We start from the raw sequence: 15,594 nt of genomic DNA on the forward strand, positions 1-15,594 counted from the left end.
CTTTTTATATCACAGCACATTGCATTCAGAAGCATCAACCTTTGCTTTTATCTTTGTAATTATGGTTTAAAACAGGGGTCTGCAACCTTTTAAGTAATAAGAGCAACTTAAGTTCTATGGAAATCCTCCAGAGCTACTAATATGATTAGTGTTGTACAGTCACCACATCAGACAAGATCACGGTAGTGGTCACCAAATGCAACACTGTCAACAGTGATTACCAAGTGCACTAGGCAGGGTTGCCAGCAATAACACAAAAAAGACTGCATCTATTTGGAATTCCTACAGGTGGATAAAACATAACAACCGTAGTTGTTGGAAAGCTCCTTTCGCCAAGGTTATAGTAGGAGTAATAAGCCTCCCCAACTCCGCGTGATTTATCATTGAAATGTGAGCTTTAAATATATTTTGGAAATTCAAAAATTTTCTCTCGGACATAAGCTTAAGAGTTCTGAAAATACACATAGCTTCATCTTGAATAGATGGTTTACAATTTTGGTATATGTATGTTAATTCAGCCTAGCAAAAGCTTCTAATTTAGTAGGCTGGGCTGCAGAGAGCAACTTCGTAGCTGTAGAGCTACCAGTAGCTCTTGAGCTAGTAATTGGATAAGCCTGGTCTAAAGCATCCAAGCATGTCAACTGGCGTTGGCTAAAAAATATTTGGGGAAAGCCTGGACTTGCAGACGTTTTCACGCATGACATAAGGTCATCTGGAAGTCAGTAAAATTGCCTATCAAAAAACACCATCTAAAACAGTTCTCAATACAACATTTCACATTATTCCAGATTAGCATTACAGCAATAGCAGAAGGCTACCTAGATTTCTGGGACTAATGGTAACCTTGGACTCTTTAATTCACAGCCACAATGTCAACCTTAAACGTCTTGTTCACAGCCACATCTCTAGGCATCTGGCAATGACAGGGACTAATTGATAAAACAAATCCATTATATTGCCATCGCTTGAACTCCCCCGCCCCACGTTCCTCTCTCTCTCACCTTCTCCATAACTAATGTTCTGAGTCTGGGTTTAAAAAATACCTAATTGGAATAGTATTTCATTTTTCCCAGACCCATGAAAGAAGATAATTTCCTTCACGGCGGTTGGAGGAACTGGACACTTATCCCTACCTGTTGTGTGCAAATCACAGCAAAGGATTATTCCAGGGGTGCTCTGATCTCCTGACAACATGCTTGGGGAGCTTATTTCTGTGAACCCCCATGAACTCTGTGCCCCTGTCCAGACCACCTGTAGAACACAGGGAAGAGGTGCTTCTTCTTAAAACCGGGACAAATGATCACCCAAACAGAAGTCTGAACCCTTTGCTTCACTAGTATCAAGTGGGTGACTAATAATTCAGGACCATACCCACCAAAATCTAGAGTAGATCGTTCCAAGAATGACAAGCACAAACATGCATGGAATATTCCCTCACTTTCCTCCCCTCTAAATAATTACAGTGAGATGATATGAGGAGCCTCTGCCATGCGGGCACAGCACTGAAATGCTTTCCACGTATGCTACACTGGATTCATCTCCTTTTCCAGCTATAGTATGGAATATCTACAAGCCTAAATGATCTATCTTTTGTCCTATTACTCACCCTTTTCCTTCAACACCGGCCAAGGTTCAGTGGCAGACTCCCAATAAAAGCAGATCTCTGGTCTTCATACTCCTCAAAAGACTTCATACAGCGCAGACGGTCTTTCGGATTTGGAGGCAGGCCCTGCGTCGTATGGGATGGTGGAATACCCTAACTGGGGAGACTCCCCTCTGGGGCAATGGACGCTTGCCGGAGCTGGCGGCTCTGCGGGGATTCACGGGTTGGGATAACATTGGAATATCATCGCTGGGCGACGTACTGTCGGGAGTTACGCTAAAATCGTTCCAGGAATTAAGCCGGGAGTATGACATGCCACGAACCCAGTTTTTCCGATACCTGCAGTTTCGCCACGCCATTGCCCCGTACTTGGAGGGTCTGGAGTCCGTGCCGGAGTTCAGCCCCTTGGAGGCGAGGGTGTTGATGGGTAACCTGGAAACCAAAAAAATTTCACGCATTTACCAGTCGCTGGTTGTTCATTGCTCCCCCTCGCTACTGTAACGCCCTGAACGTCTCAGGATCGTTTAACAGACACGACAATGAGGACGCAACCACTTGTGAAGGGTTAGTTCTTTTAATGAAGGCAAATAAAATACAAAGAACAAACAAGAGTTATAGTCACTGGAATCCTCCAGGCTAAGTACGTTACCAGCCCACAGCACGGATGGTCCTAACCGTCCTCTGCATATACGCCGATCCCGGCGTATGCCAACAGAGGGCAGAAATGAAATGGCCGACAATGCCAATCGGTAGGCTGTGAGGGGCACGAAGAGTGTTGGGGAGAATCGAGGAGTCAGGGAAACACCCAGCCGGGGTCTCTACCTGAAGGGAGCAGCCGCTCAACCTCTTCCTCAGACTGCACCGGGACGCGGAGTCACCTCCTGGTGATGCGTCACCGATACCCCAATCACAAGCAAGAAGACTGAACCGAGAGCAGCCGCTCGATCGATCCTGTGGACTTCCGAGTCTGTAACGCGGCAAACACCTCCTGGTGTGCGTTACAGCTGGCAGTCCCTGTGTCTCTGGTCGGGCTGGGAGTTACGACTCCAACCAGCAAAAGCGCCACTGCGCTTGGACTCAGCCGAGTCAAAAAGCGAAGCTCAATGGTTGACCGGTAGAGCTTCCGGGTCCTTCACAGGTGACGATGGGGCAAGACACGGCCCAGGGAGTAACGACTCGACCTACCTCCGTTCTTGCCTTACTGGAGCACCACTCCGGAACACTGCTCTTCACGAAGCAGGTGCGTCGGTGTAAACACAATATCCGACAGCCTTGTACCTCCCGGTTCCTCCCTTTATAGGGCGTGTTTTCCTTGAGTTATGTAACAGCTCTCCTGTTTACATAAGGGCGTGTTTCCCTTGAGTTATGTAACAGCTCTCCTGTTTACATAAGGGCGTGTTTCCCTTGAGTTATGTAACAGCTCTCCTGTTTACATAAGGGCGTGTTTCCCTTGAGTTATGTAACAGCTCTCCTGTTTACATAAGGGCGTGTTTCCCTTGTATGACAGGAATTCTTGACAGTACATCCTCCCTCTCAGCGGCTCCCCACGGGTCCAGCGCTGGCAGGAAAACGCTGATGGAACAAGGAGACCAAGCGCGGAGCATGAACCCCTTCAGCCGGTTCCCATGAATGCTCCTCCGGGCCATAGCCTTTCCACGCAACCAGGTACCACAGCTTCCCCCTGCGCCATTTGGACGCCCGTATGCCCGACACTTCATACTCCACCTCCGACTCCACGCATACCGGCCGAGGTGTCCCAGACGGCTTGGAGGGTGCTGGTTTGAGCAATGATACATGAAAGACAGGGTGTATCCGCAATGACTGGGGCAAGCACACGTTCACGTTCACGGGACCCATACACTTGGTAATTCGATAGGGGCCCATGTACTTGGGATGGAACACACTGTTCTTTCGAAACCTCATGTTTCTTGTGGATATCCAGACGTAGTCTCCAGTGCGGTACAGTGGCCCGGGCCTTCTCTTCCTATCTGCCGCAGCCTTGTATCTTCTCTTGGCCTCTATTAGGACAGCCCTTGAGCGCATCAACGTGTCTTTTATGTGTGCCACCCTGTCCGCTGTGGCGGGAATCCTGTCCTCTCTGAACGGATGTAGAAATGGCAAGAACCTGGGATGTTGGCCATAGTTGCTATAGAACGGAGATGACTGTGTGGAGCTGTGAGTGGCGTTGTTATAGGCTATCTCTGCAACCCATAGCAAGTCGACCCATTCTTCCCTGCCCTGGTCCACAAAACATCGCAGATACTGTTTGAGCGTTTGGTTCAGGCGCTCGGTTTGGCCGTCCGTTTGAGGGTGGTAGCTGGTGGACAGGGCGGTCTTAACATGCAGCGCAGTGCACCAAGTCTTCCAGAATTGCGCAGTAAACTGCGACCCCCGGTCCGACACGATCACCCCAGGTAATCCATGCAGTCGTACCACATTCTTTAGGAGTAGTGACGCCAATTCCCCGGCCGTAGGGACTCTCTTGCAGGGGATGAAGTGCCCCATTTTCGTCAAGTAATCCACCACCACCAGTATTGCCGTCATCCCCTGGTCTACCGGTAGGCCCACCACGAAGTCCAGTGATATGCTATCCCATGGTCTATCCGGGGTCGGAAGTGGATGTAAGAGCCCTTGGGTTCGGCCATGGTCGGCCTTCATGGTAGCACACGTAGGACACTCCTGTCCCGACCTCCTGACATCCACTCTCATGGTTGGCCACCAGAAATGCCGTCCCATGCTAGCCACCGTTTTTTCAAAGCCCAAATGACCTGCGCATGGAGAGTCATGGCACCAGATGAATGCTTGTTTCCTTAGCCTAGGCGTGGGTATCAATAGGCACCTGCCCTTCAGGGGTATCCCGTCCTTCAGCTGCCATTCTCTGTGACTGAGGAGCCACCTCCGCCATGCGAATGACCTGATCCCTCTCTTTATTCCCCTCAGGAAAGTATCCGGTTGGATAACCCCCAATACCATCCTCGGGGAAATGATGGAACGCTCGGTTGCAGGCAATGGTTCCTTAACTGCAGATTGACGGGACAGGGCGTCCGCCTTCCGGTTTTCCGTCCCCGGCCGATATGTGATGCGGAAGTTGAACCCCGCAAAGAAGATCATCCACCGCAGCTGCCTGGGAGAAAGGTGTCTAGTGGCCGTCATGAACTGTAGGTTCCGATGGTCCGTGTACACCGATACCACATGTCTTGCCCCCATCAACCAATGCCTCCATTCGGTGAAGGCGTCCTTGATTGCGAGAAGCTCCTTCTCCGCAATATGGTAGTTGCGTTCGGCGTCGTTGAGTTTGCGGGACATGTACGCAACGGGATGAAGCACCCCTGTGTCGTGGTTGCGTTGGGACAAGATAGCCCCCAGCGCCACATCCGACGCGTCCGCTTCCACCACGTAGGGGAGATCCGGATCGGGGTGAGCCAACACCGGCGCCTTACCAAAGGCGCCTTTCAGGGCCTCAAAGGCTTTGTTCGCTTCAGGGGACCAGACAAACTCCTTGGACTTCCTCAGTAGCTGTGTGATTGGGGCCACCACTCCTGAAAATCCATCTATAAACCGCCTGTAAAAGTTGGCGAAGCCAATGAAACTTTGGACGTCCTTCACGCTTTGGGGCACCGGCCATTCTTTCACCGCCTTGATCTTTCGTTCTGCCATCTCCTGTCCCTCTGGACTCAGCATCACTCCGAGGAATTCCACGGATGTGACGTGGAAGTCACACTTGCTGAGTTTACAAAACAGCATGTTTTCCCTCAGCTTTTGGAGCACAGCTTTGACGTGGTGTACGTGCTCCTCCACACTGGACGAATAGATGAGGATGTCGTCGATATATACGACCACGTAGATATCCAACTCCTCTCTGAATACCTCATTCAAAAAGTACTGAAAGGCTGCCGGGGCGTTGCACAGACCGAACGGCATGACGAGGTACTCAAAAAGGCCGAACCTGGTCTTAAAGGCGGTCTTCCACTCGTCTCCGTCCCTCATGCGCACCAGATGGTATGCCCCTTTCAAATCCAACTTGGTGTAGATACGAGCTTTCTTGACCTGTTCCAGAAGTACACTGATGAGAGGCAAGGGGTACCGATTTTTTATGGTTATCGCATTCAATGCCCTAAAGTCCACACAGGCTCTCAGCTCCCCATTAGCCTTCGGGATGAAGAAGAGTGGCGAGGCGGCCGGAGACTTGGACGGGCGGATGAATCCTAGCTTGAGGAGTTTATCCAGGTACCCCCGGAGATGCACGTTTTCAGGCTCCGTCAGGGCATACAGCCTGCCGCTGGGAATGCTGGCCCCTGGCACCAGGTCGATCTGGCAGTCAAACTGTCTATGTGGTGGTAGCACTTCCGCCTTCACCTCATCAAATACATCCTCAAAACTGTGATAAGCCTGGGGGAGAGCCACATCTTTTTCTGCCGCTGTAGCCACCGTCTGACTCCCGCTCTCATCTGCGTCAAGGGATTCCGTTCTTATTCCACAATGCAGGATGCAATACGGTGACGTCATTTCGATGCGATGTGTTGGCCAATCCACAAAGGGGTTGTGTTTCTGTAGCCACGGCAATCCCAATATGACGCCATATTGGGGCGCTCGGATGATGTTAAAATCGATTTGTTCCAAATGGTTCCTCCCATATCTCATCGGAAGGACCCCCGTGTGCTGTCCGATGGGCCCCGTCACCAATCGCCTTCCGTCTACCGCATAGACGTCTTCGGGTACTGCTTTGGGAAGAAGCACTAGCCCTAGCCTGCATGCCTCGTTGTGGTCCATAAACATGCCAGTGGCCCCTGAATCCACCATGGCCACAACGGGTATCCACTGGTCATGCACTCCCACGTGCACCGTGATAAACAGGTGTCGTTGTCCCTTAGTGACCGAGTTGGAAAGTGAAGGGATGGATGAGTGACTCCGAGATGCCCCTTCTCTGGTCTTGGAGTCCTCTAGTTTTCCGCCGGTATGTCCACCACGGCTGTTACCGACCGGTTGGCCCGATAACGTGACGTCTTCGGTTTGGCAGGGCATTCACGTACGTAGTGGCCTTTTTTGCCACAATATAGGCACAATCCTTGTTTACGGCGTGACTCTTTCTCCGTGGCTGTGAGGCTCGCTCGTATTGCGCTGATGTCCATGGGTTCTCCCTTGGATGCGGTGGAAGTTTCAGGACTTCCCACCGTCACATAGGATGGAAGGGATTTTCCTTTTCTCCCATGATCCCCCTTTCTTTCACTTAGCCTATGTTCCAGCCGTAATACCAGGTTGATAAGGCCCTCACATGTCTTGGGTTGAGGGTCAATATGAGCCACGGCGTCCTTGAGCTCATCGCACAGCCCTTGATGGAAGAGCGCCGTCTGTTTAGCAACAGGCCACTTGGTTTCCGCAACCAGCCTTCGGAACGCGTTGAGATACTGCACCAGGTCGTTGGATCCCTGTCTCAACTCAAGCATTTCACGGTCCGCCGTGTACGAGTCAGCCCTTCTGTCGAATACCTTCAGGAATTCCTCGCGAAAAGCACCCCAATCACATAAGAGGGGGTCGTCCCTGCTCACCAGAGGTACGGCCCATTGTGCCGCGTTTCCAGCCAAATAGGATATAAGGAAAGCCACACGAGCCTGACTCGTGGGGAACGCCTTTGGTTTGCACGATAAATGTAGCGCCACTTGTGTGAGGAATACCTGCACTGTGTTAGGATCCCCACTGTACCTCTCTGGTGTTGCCAAGGGGATGGCTACCGGCATTTCCACTACTACCGCAGGGGTCTGGTTCGTGAGGGAGGTGCTGGGCGTGAGCGGGTCCAATTGGATAGCATCCAGTCTGGCTTTTACATCGGCTGTTTCTTGCCTAGAGGCAGCCACTTCAACTTGCATGGCCGCTAAAGCAGCCAGCACATCATCAAGTGTTGCCATGTCTGTTATCGACCGGGAGACAGTTAGTGTTATTAAGGTCGGATATTTTGTAACGCCCTGAACGTCTCAGGATCGTTTAACAGACACGACAATGAGGACGCAACCACTTGTGAAGGGTTAGTTCTTTTAATGAAGGCAAATAAAATACAAAGAACAAACAAGAGTTATAGTCACTGGAATCCTCCAGGCTAAGTACGTTACCAGCCCACAGCACGGATGGTCCTAACCGTCCTCTGCATATACGCCGATCCCGGCGTATGCCAACAGAGGGCAGAAATGAAATGGCCGACAATGCCAATCGGTAGGCTGTGAGGGGCACGAAGAGTGTTGGGGAGAATCGAGGAGTCAGGGAAACACCCAGCCGGGGTCTCTACCTGAAGGGAGCAGCCGCTCAACCTCTTCCTCAGACTGCACCGGGACGCGGAGTCACCTCCTGGTGATGCGTCACCGATACCCCAATCACAAGCAAGAAGACTGAACCGAGAGCAGCCGCTCGATCGATCCTGTGGACTTCCGAGTCTGTAACGCGGCAAACACCTCCTGGTGTGCGTTACAGCTGGCAGTCCCTGTGTCTCTGGTCGGGCTGGGAGTTACGACTCCAACCAGCAAAAGCGCCACTGCGCTTGGACTCAGCCGAGTCAAAAAGCGAAGCTCAATGGTTGACCGGTAGAGCTTCCGGGTCCTTCACAGGTGACGATGGGGCAAGACACGGCCCAGGGAGTAACGACTCGACCTACCTCCGTTCTTGCCTTACTGGAGCACCACTCCGGAACACTGCTCTTCACGAAGCAGGTACGTCGGTGTAAACACAATATCCGACAGCCTTGTACCTCCCGGTTCCTCCCTTTATAGGGCGTGTTTTCCTTGAGTTATGTAACAGCTCTCCTGTTTACATAAGGGCGTGTTTCCCTTGAGTTATGTAACAGCTCTCCTGTTTACATAAGGGCGTGTTTCCCTTGAGTTATGTAACAGCTCTCCTGTTTACATAAGGGCGTGTTTCCCTTGAGTTATGTAACAGCTCTCCTGTTTACATAAGGGCGTGTTTCCCTTGTATGACAGGAATTCTTGACAGCTACAGAAATTACGGGATGCGTGGGTAAGGGATGTGGGAGATCTAGACGAGGATTACTGGAGGGAAGCGTTAGCGGCCCCTAGGGAGGCGGCCATTGCAATGCGGCTGCGTCTCATTCAATTCAAGTACCTGCACCGCACATACTATACTAGACAGCGGCTGTGGCGGGCGGGTCTGATCGCCTCCCCAGATTGTCTTCGATGTGGATCGGAAGTTGGGACACTTCTACACACGGTGTGGAGCTGTGGGTCCTTATCTCGCTTCTGGAAAGGGGTATGGGATAGCCTGTCGGAAGTCCTGGGATGGGAGCTCCCTCGTACGCCAAGGTTGGGACTCCTGCACGTCATGGAGGGGATTGGGGGCAATGTCCATAAGCGACACTTGCTGCTACTAGCTCTTACCCTGGCCAAGAGAGACATTGCACAGGCCTGGAAGAACCCGCGGCCCCCTTCGGTGCTAGCCTGGAAAAGGGGACTTGATTTTTGTATGGGCATGGAGCAACCGATCTTCGTAGCTCGGGGATGCCCGCGTAAACATTTTAAAATCTGGCAGCCGTGGGCAGACTTCAGAGGCATTTGGTTGGAGCCGCCAGGGGACCAAGACCCAGGGCAGGAATTCTGAGGAGACAGGGCAGGCCAGGAACACGCCATGTTACGGATGGGGGCCGAAGGATGGGAGGGGGGACTGTAACAGTGACCATGCGATGGGGGGGGGGTGGGAACCGGGAGGAGGGGGCAGGGGGTTGGGAGGGGGAGGGGGAGAGGAGGGTGGGGGGGATAGTTTAGGTTTGAAAGTAGGTGTAGTATGTTCTTCGTTTAACAGTAAAACAAAATGGATTGTGCTGTTGTTATTGTGATACATCTGCCTGGCTGACGTACCTGGAGGTCAGGGCTCAGCAACTGTAATGCAATCATTTAATAAAATTTTGTTTTTAAAAAAAAGACTTCATACAGAAGCCACACTTATGAGCTCCGCTCTTCCATACAAGTATATCCACAGTGTAGTGTGCTACCTGTCCTTGGATCCTCATGAGGGACATTAAGTGTGTATGAATCAACTAAACTCAATACAACACTGGATCATCTCATAAGTTGGAGTATCTGGGCGTCTGTGATTGATCCATAATTGTACTCTTCCTTTAAATGCCCTTGCTCGCCTAGCTTGTCCTAATGTAGACCCATAGGTTGTGGGCATGAACCTCTCAAAGTTGACCTAATAAACGTATGATGTGCAGCCCGACACACCCTGCAGATCCATGACTTAAAGAAGGAGGAATGCCTTATTTTTAGGAGTCAGAGTCTAAATATCAACATAAAGGACAGACCTAGCGGTGGAGGTGGTAGTTTAGTGCTAATATCCCTGATATGCTTGGAGATATCCTATTCAGGTTATACTTCATTCAAGCACTTAATAGGGAAGCTCTTCTCATGCTATCGGATTCCACAGATGTGGACCTGAATTTGTATTACAAAAAGATCAATATCGGACCGGGTTCCTCATTATCTCAGCATTAAGTCCTGTCTTGTCAGAAGAAAGGCGGACATTCCACCTCTGTTTACTTCATGATCAGTTTTTGACAATAACCAACAGGATTCTCCCTTTTTCATTACCCTTTTCTGCAAGTTTCCTTTCATTTTATACATAGAGAAGCACCACTCAGAATGGCTACTGACATAAATAGCGTCTTACCGGTTTATGACAAATACTCCTGACCCCTTTCGGCATATCCAGAAGGGAGAACCATGTCGACCTACATTACAGAGACACAACTATCAGATGAGTTTTAATAGCCTATAGTTCTTTCTCTTTTAATCTTTTAAGAAGGCACATATATAGAATATTCAGCTTGCCACAACACAGTTTTAACCACTTGTTTTCAATAGGCACAAATAAAGAATATGCAGCTTCTTGCAACACAATTTTAGCCACCAGGTGACCTCTGGTTCAGGTAAGAATCACTTACCTAGGACATACTTTAGTTGCTGGTAAGGAGTGAACCCATGTGAAGAAGCATACACCTTTTTAAAATTAAAATACAAATAAAACCTTAGACGTAGGTGAAGGATTAATGATAGTCACTGCACATGGCAGGGTAACTGCACTTTTTCACGTATTTTTTCGCACATACCATTCCAACAAGAAATGATTGGGACTGAAACTGCAGTAACGATGGAGAAAAGGTTAGGTAGTCCCAAATCTGTTTAGAACATGTGTCCCCCACTGGACAGATTCAAGTGGTTTGTTTTAAACCTGAATCACTGAATGCTATGCCGTGATGCACCTGTACAAACTGATTTTGACTGCAGCACTCCCACGGAAGAACAGTGGCCTTTGTATATGGAAGCCTGGCTGTCATTGAAGACTGTTGGAGAAACAGGCTTTGTACTGTAAATAATTTGAATTGTAAGTACTTAGGAAGGTTGGCAACACATAATCTAAGATCAAGACAGCAGTATGGTTAGATAATGCCAGATTACAGTCGAGACTGGAAGTAAATGAACCTTAGGGAGAACAGCACTTCAGGAAGATGATAGATGCCAGGAATAGAGACTGTCAGGACAGGAGACGTTCCAGACACAGGAGCAGCAGACAGAATAGGTGTGCTGGGCAGAGACAGAGCATGCTGTCACTTTTCATCTCTAGATGTGCAATATCTAGTAGTAGGCGTTCTTAATACCCGTCTCCATTGCCCATCTGTTATTCCTCATTTGCAGGATGGACCCCTGGATCCCCATACTCTGGGCATGCACTTTAGAAGCCCCTCTAGCTATGCTTGCGTTGGTCCCAGCAGGTAGGAACAGGCTCCCCGCACCACAACTAACCTGCCATGTACAATATGAGAGCCTATTACATGCAATCTAGAGGGCGACAAATATTTAATATGTGACCCTAGTTAGAATCACAGAAAAGAGTTGTTTAAAATATTCTGGGATGCTAAAAAACCTCACAGAGTGCATATATTGCCTCAGATCAATTCTGAAAGCATTACTTTTTTTATTTTAAACATAAGATCCTAGAAAAGTCTGAGTTACCCATTTACAGTCATCAAACTGCCCCAAATTAATTTTTTTCTCCCCACTTTCAGAGCAAGCGGGCACGACATAGGTCTCTAACCTCCATGCTCAAAGATCATGTCTGTTTGTTTTAGATAGATCAAAAGTATAAATTATAGGCACATCTCAAATCTCCTCATTGTGGGATAATCATAGATGTTTACGGTCACATGCGACTTCAGGAATTTGAGTTTATCAAACAATATAACCGACCGTCTAATGTTTGACGAGGGAGGTGGTGGGAAGCTTCAATATCCGACACCACGGAAGCCTTGCTTCTTTCCTTTAATATGTCAGAAATCCAAATGGGCCTTTTTGCCTTCTGTGGCACAGTGCACTGTAAGATAGTACTGCAAAGCTTAGAAAGAAGAGTACATCACCAGTACGGCTCTTCAGTGATGTCATTTGTACCTCTCGAACCTTAGTCAACAGACATTTTAGCTGATCCTCTTCCTGTTTGAAAGCCATCACTTGTGATGTCTGCATTATTCACCATTTTCTTACCTGGTTATCAACACATACAGGAGACTACTAGCCTAGATCTTGTCTCACCATCACCTTCAATTCTAAATGTACACAGATGATGTCAAACCCCTCATTTGTTTGAGTGATCGTAACAATTAGCAGGTACTAGTAATAGTTTAAGGCACATTAGCTTATAGAAGCAGAGCTTTTGAAGTCTGAATCAGATGAAGACCAAAATTGTCATAATTGAGCAACCCCCCTACAGCCCCCACTCACCAGAGACCTTTCAAATGCTACCTTTACCCCCACCTGTTTTTTTTTAGGTCTCACCAAGGCAGTGCTTGCGCTCGCGCTTCATGACATGCTGTATTCAGGTATAGACTTGAAGCTCTGCCCATTTTCCACTGATCTATTTAATTGGCTCCTGTTACCATCCTTTCTAAATGGTTGCATTTGATTCGTCAATGGGCTTAGTTGGCCCTCCATAGTGTGCCTTTTCTACTTTTGTAACCTTCCATGAGGACTGGCCCTTTTACTTGTGTTGTTACTCGGGATGTTTGAATTACAGACTATGAGCACTATTTTCTTAAAGGACTTTCTCCTACCAGCTGTTGCAGGCGGGACAAGCTCTCCCACAAATGATTTTTTTTTTTTTAAACAGTTTTGTTTCACGGCTTCCAAACCCTCAGAACAAGTAGCATGTGACACAAAGGGCCATGTGTAAGTAAAACATATTTTTTTCTTTCTTTCAGAACGCACCAGACTACCTTTATCATTAACGTGGTGCCCTCTTTACTTTAATATGCACGGGTACCGCGCATTATCATGTCGCCCGCTTAATTTCATTTCAGATGCATGGGCAGGGCGCTTGATCACGGCGCCTGCTAAATTTAATATTCACCGGTGCCACGCATGATCACGGTACCCACTTAATTTGATATGCACGGGCGCCATGCATGATGTAGCACAGTGCCCTTTTGATTGTGTTTTTTTTGTTTTTTTTTTAAATCTCCGGCCCTCCCATTGCCTCGTCTGAGGGTGGGCCAACAACACTAGCCTGGGACAGGATAGGCATCATATCAGTGAGTTTAAAGCATGGGTGCTGCACATTATTTCACCTGCTTAATTTACTTTTATACAACTATTTTACTTGCGCTGCTGCTAAGCAGGAGGAATATGAATGCAACCTTTTTTAACTAATGAGAATAAAAACTGAGCCCGCTTTTGGATTTGTTTCACAATGACGGCTGCTGTCGCTGCACCAGTCGCGGTACGCTGTGGTGTCTGACTTTTGACCATCCACCATTCCTTGCTCTTCTCGGCTTCCCTGCTTCTGTTTTCGGCAAGCCCTCCCCGTTCCTGTACAACCCTTGTTTATTACTGGCATGGCGGCAGCATGCCGGCCACTTCAGGAGGCACGCGCATGTTTTCTTTTATCAACGCAACAGGGCTTTATTTTTTGCATCAAACTTACCCCCTCTTTTTCTTTCACCGATTTGTTTATCTATAAACCCCTAGACTGTCTGAACAGCTGCCTCCCAGAACTATGTGACGCCATTTCCCAATTGTCCTAACAATATGCTAACGTCGCTGTTCTTGGAGATTTTAATACACATGTTGATGTCCCAAACTGCTCCCGAACTGATTCAGTCATTGGCAGGCCTTAATCTTACCTAGTTAGTTGCTACCCCTACCCATAGAGCGGGCTGTATACTGGACTTCATTTTCTCAAACATCGCCAGCTTCCAAAGTGATGCCTCCTTGCTCCTGATATGGACGGATCATTTTCTTCTCACGTTCATTTTTTATGACGTGGGAAACCAACCAGCGATCAGTACAGCATCTGAAAGGAGGAGAAACTGGTGAAATGTCACGAAGGCATCCTTTGTGCCCTCCCTTCAATCTACTTTGCCATCCTTCACAGGCAGTCCCAATCGTAATACAATCCTTTTCAATCTATGCATCTCTAATGCACTGGACCTACTTGCTCCTTTAAAAAAAGGAACAGCTTACAGATGTAAGCCATTCTCCCCCCTGGTTCTCTACCGGCCTTGGAGCAGAGAAAAACCTCTGCAAGAGGCTGGAGCATAGCTGGATAAGGTCCTATGACCTTGTATCAAACATGCCTATAAGGCGGCCCTTAAAGTTTGCAAATTTACGTGGCAAACGATGAGAGAGCATTTCTTGTTGTGCGTCGAGAGTGCGGTTAACTTGTCTAAAGAAATGTTTAATATTGTAAAATCTTTTACCACACCGGAAGTTACTAAAAGTGCTTTTCATCCATCTCCTCCTCTGTTATAGACTCTCTGATTTCTTCAATGAGATAATTCAAAAACTATACACAATGTTTTCATCTGAAGTTTGCTTAGCTGGACCTTTAACATCGTCCGATAGCCCAGTATCTGCTCTATCGGAATCTTGCCTAATTCCCGAAAAGGACTCTCTTGAGGAGTTATTGAAATGGAATTCTGGCTCCCCAGATGATCCCTGTTCCCCTCAATTTTTAAACTGGCTGCCCCAAGTGTAAACCCTATTCTCTACAGGATCCAGAATGCCTCCTTGAAAACTGGAATTTTTCCTGCTGTATGGAAACAGGCTTTCTTATTACCGCTGCTAAAGAAGCCTAATGCAGACCCAGGGGTGTTTAGCAATTTTAGACCCATCTCATTGCTACCTGCACCCGCGAAGATCTTAGAAATGCTGGTTTATCACCATCTGTCTTCCTTTGTAGAAACTCTTGACTTGCTTCATGATACTCAATCCGGCTTCCGTGCAGCTTTTCTCAATTTTAAAGGGTGTTTAAAAGATATATAAAAAAGGATGGACACCAACTTTTTTAAACTGAACACGGACAAAACTGAGGTGCTCATTTTCAGTCCTTCACATTCCAAATGTGGCTTATTTCATCATCCTGCTTTTAGAAGTTAAGATCTGTCAGAAAGCTATTGCGTTTTCTTCCAGAAGAGACCCGAAAGATCATAATCCATGCGTTGGTGACGTCGCATTTGGATTACGCTAACCGCTTATATCTGGGTCTTCCAGCTTTCTTTTTTTATTTTTTTTTAATACTTTTTATTAACAAAAGTCAGCATTTCAATCCCATTACAGAGGACATAGCAATTCCGGCAACACTACCACAATAGGCCACAGAAAGTATTACAGAATAGAGCCTGGAAAGTCTAGGGCGAAGGGGGTTCTCCATTACGATGGGTATTCCACAGACCCCACACTCTAGTCCACTTCTTAGGACACCCTCGGGCCACATACACCATTTTCTCCCGAAACATTGATCAGTCCAAATCTTTCTCCCAATCTCGCACTGTAGGTGGGAGCTGCGCTCCCCATCGCTGGGCAATATTTCTCTTGGCAATCATTAGCCCCAAGGTAACCCACTGTGTTGTGTAATCATTTAGGTCAGTCAGCTCCCATATATTTAATAAGCATCTACGGGCTTCTAGGTGAAGACGTGTGGACAAGACTGCATTAATGGTGTTGTGT

The sequence above is a fragment of the Triturus cristatus genome, chromosome 10 (assembly GCF_964204655.1).
Source record: "Triturus cristatus chromosome 10, aTriCri1.1, whole genome shotgun sequence".
NCBI lineage: Eukaryota > Metazoa > Chordata > Amphibia > Caudata > Salamandridae > Triturus > Triturus cristatus.